This window comes from Lupinus angustifolius, chromosome LG11 (assembly GCF_001865875.1).
Source record: "Lupinus angustifolius cultivar Tanjil chromosome LG11, LupAngTanjil_v1.0, whole genome shotgun sequence".
Classification (NCBI taxonomy): Eukaryota; Viridiplantae; Streptophyta; class Magnoliopsida; order Fabales; family Fabaceae; genus Lupinus; species Lupinus angustifolius.
Window position 1 is genome coordinate 26,914,139 of NC_032019.1, and position 4,344 is coordinate 26,918,482.

Sequence of the window (4,344 nt, forward strand, 5' to 3'; positions counted from 1 at the left end):
TGCACCCAGACCCAATCTCCAGGTTCGAAAACCATAGTTTTCCTTCCCTTATTAACTTGTCTAGCCACACTTGCATTCTTTTTCTCAATCCTGGGCTTCACTTGTTCATGCAATTTCTTCACATATTCAGCTTTAGCCTTCCCGTCCTTATGCTTCAAAATAGAGTGGTTATGCAATGGTAATAAATCAAGTGGGGTTAAAGGATTGAAACCATGCACGATCTCAAATGGTGATGTTTGGGTACTACTATGGGTTGCCATATTATATGCAAATTCTATGTGTGGTATGCATTCTTCCCATGACTTAAAGTTTCTTAGTTATCACTGCCCTTAAGAGAGTGGACAATGTCCTATTCACTACTTCGGTTTTTCCATCTGTCTGTGGATAGCAAGTTGTGGAAAAGAGGAGCTTTGTTTCTAGCTTTCCCCATAGTGTTCTCCAAAAGTGACTAAGGAATTTTGTATCCCTATCACTCACAATGTTCTTGGGAAGACCATGAAGTCTAACAATTTCCCTGAAAAACAAGTCAACTACGTGATTTGCATCATCAACCTTTTTACAAGGAATTAAGTGTGTCATTTTAGAAAACCTGTCTACAAATAAAAAGATAGAACCTTTGCCTGTTTTAGTCCTAGGTAATCCCAAGACAAAATCCATAGATATATCCACCCATGGTGAATTGGGAACGTTCAAAGGAGAGTAAAGGCCATATGGCATTACCTTTGATTTAGATCTTTTGCATGTTATATATTTTTCACAATGGTTTTGCACATCTTGCTTCATTCGTGGCCAAACGAAATGCTCTCTTAGCATGTCTAGAGTCTTTTGGACTCCAAAATGTCCCATGAGGCCTCCCTCATGTGATTCTTTTAGAAGCATATCCCTAATGGAGCTTTTGGGCACACACAATTGTTTTTCTTTGAATAAAAATCCTTTGTGCCTAAAATATCCATTTTGGGATGAATGCATACAAGCAACATAGATTTTTGAAAAATCATTGTCTTGCTCATATTTTTCCTTGATGCATTCAAGGCCAAAAGTTTTGTTTCAAGAGTAGATAGTAATGTATGCCTTCTTGAGAGGGCATCCGCCACTACATTGGCCTTCCCTTTCTTATGTTTGACAACATAAGGGAATTGTTCTTAAAACTTCACCCATTTTGCATGCCTCTTATTTAACTTACCTTGGCCCTTGAGATACTTAAGGGACTCATGATCAATATGGATCACAAACTCCTTCGGAAGTAGATAGTGCTGCCAAGTTTGGAGTGCTCTCACAAATGCATAGAGCTCCTTGTCGTAGGTAGAGTAGTCAAGTGTTGGCCCACTCATTTTCACACTAAATTAAGAGACGGGGTGTCCTTCCTGCATTAAAATAACTCCAATTCCTATGTTAGAGGCATCGCATTCAATCTCAAATGACTTAGTGAAGTTGGGCATCACTAGTACGGGAGCACTAGTGACTTTTCTTTAAGTTTATTGAAAGCCTCCTCTTTCCTTTCTCCCCATTCAAACACAACATTTTTCTTTACTAGTTCATTGCGTGGATATGCTAGAGTACTAAAGTCTTTGACAAACCTCCTATAAAAGCTTGCCAAGCCGTGGAAACTTCTTATTTCGGTCACCGTTTTAGGTGTAGGCCAATGCTTGATGGCCTTAATCTCTTCTTGATCCACATGGACCCCTTTAGCATTAATCATAAAACCTAGGAAAATTACAAGGTCTACATAAAATGTGCATTTTTCAAGGTTGGCATACAATTTTTCTTTTTCGTAAAACTAGTAAAACAAATTTGAGATGCTCATGATGATATTCTAATGTTTTTGAGTAGATTAAAATATCATCAAAAGAAACAACAATAAACTTACCCAGGAATTCTCTTAAGACATGGTTCATCAAGTGCATAAATGTGCTTGTGCATTAGTTAGGCCAAATGGCATGACTAACCATTCATATAGACCATAAGTGGTCTTGAAGGCAGTCTTCCATTCATCTCCTTCTCGGATCCTGATTTGATGGTAACCACTTTTAAGGTCTATTCTTGAAAAAGTGGTGGCACCATGCAACTCATCCAAGTGGTCATCCAATCTTGAAATTGGATGCCTATACTTGGCCGTGATGTTGTTAACGGCCCTACAATCGATGCACATCCTCCATGTCCCATCCTTTTTAGGGACTAGGATAACAGGCACGACACAAGTGCTTAAGCTCTCTTGAACCCATCCCTTTTCCATTAACTCGCCAACTTGATTTTGGATCTCCTTAGTCTCGAGCGGGTTACACTTATAGGTAGGCCTATTAGGTAGTGAGGCTCCCGACACCAAGTCAATTTGGTGTTCAATCCCTCTCAAATGGGGTAATTCATGAGGTACTTCCTTAGGGAACACATCTTCAAATTCCAGCAATAATTGTTGAACAAACAATGGAAATCCTCCTTCCTTAGAAGGATTAGTGGTTAGAAAGAATTCCCTACCAAAGAGTAGGTATTAAGGTTGCCTTATTACTAAAGCTTGTTTGATTTCCCCCTTGTGGCCATGTACCCTTTCTTTTGTGAGAGACTTGCTCTTGTCCTCTCGTTCTCTTAGAATTGCACTCAAATTTTCACTCACCCTTTCTTTTCTCTCAAACTCAATTTTTTTTTTCAAGATCTCTTGCTCTTCACTCACTTACCTAGGGGACAATGGGGAAAAAGTCACCTTGTAGTTTTGGTGCTTAAAGGAAAATTTGTTGGTACATCCATCATGAGTTGTTGCTTTATCATATTGCCATGGACGACCTAGTAGTAAATGACAAGTCTCCATATCCACCACATCACATAAGACAGAGTCCTCATACCTCCCAATGGAGAATTGGACTTCTACTTGTTTATTGACAAGCCTTTTTCCCTCATTGCTTAACCATTGCAAGCGGTAGGGATTAGGGTGTGGTTTAGTCACAAGGTTGAGTTTTGATACTAGCCTTGTACTAGCCACGTTAGTACAACTTCCACTATCAATGATCAAAGAACAAACTTTGTCATTTATCAAACATCTAGTGTGGAAGATGTTTTCTCTTTGGTTTGTGTCAGGAGCATTGATTTAGCTATTTAGGAGCCTCCTCACCATGAATAAACCCTTTTCAAGAACCATTTCACTCAAACTCACGTGTATCACTCACCTTTTGTTTGTGGAAAATGTAGGGAGTGGTGTATCAATCAACACTCTATCCTCCACGACCTTCTTAAGTAAACCAAGTTTGAACGAAGAATTTTGTGAAAGAAAATCACTCCAACTTCTCAAAATTAGAACGTTGTGACTTGAGTTATACCTCAAAGAAATAACTTGACACTTTTTGTTTAGACTCTTTTAGATTCCTTTGAACTTTTGTAGAATCACCTTGACACTTTGTAGAACTTCTTGATTTTGGACTTTTTGACACTTTTGATTTTTTTTGTTGGACTTTTGACACTTTTGATTTTTGGAATTTTGACACTTTTTAACACTTTTGATTTTTGAACTTTTGACACTTTTTGACACTTTTGATTTTTGGATTTTTGACAATTTTTGAAAGACAAAGACAAAGATAGATATACTCACGACCAAGAAAGAGTAGTGAACACCAAGCAAGAGACTAGCTCTGAGGCCACTTGATGTGAACCTCTTGGATAAAAGGTTCCTGTACGATCTATCTTGGTTGGTGCTTGACCCAAGCTCACGGTTGACTAGAGCTTTTGAGAATAAAGTAGATAACGGAAATATGAAATTGAATAAAAGAAGATGGAATAGATTTGGGGTAAAGGCGTGCTGAAAGAATTTTTGAGAGAGGAGTTGTTTTCCCCTCTCAACAAATCGTCCCTTAGCAAGGTTCCAATTTGTTGAAAGCGGAATTCCTCTTATATTTCGGTGTGTTTCCGTTTTTATTTGATTAAGTAAGTGAACTCGGTTTTATTCTTTTTTCGCCATCTCGACTTTGTTGAAATAAATTCCAACGCCGGTATAATGGTTTCAAGAATATTCCAGTTATAACTTACTTCTTAATAATCATGTGAATGAGTTATTCCTTCTTTGCCCCATCTCGACTTTGTTAGAATAAATTCTAATGCCGGTACAATAGTATCGAAGTAATCCCTTATTACATAATTATTAAGTACCTTTGAATACCATCTCGGTTTTGTGGAATAAATTCCAACACCGGTTTAATGGTATTTTAATGTACAAAAGTGATGAATAGTTAGTTGTTAGAAACAAATAAACAAATAAAGAAAAAAAGAATAATAAATTTAAGTGACCTTTATTTATTTACTCCCTTTAGGGTTCATTTTATTAACAAACCAAACTTCTTCCTTAAGGAAGGTTGGTATTAAAGA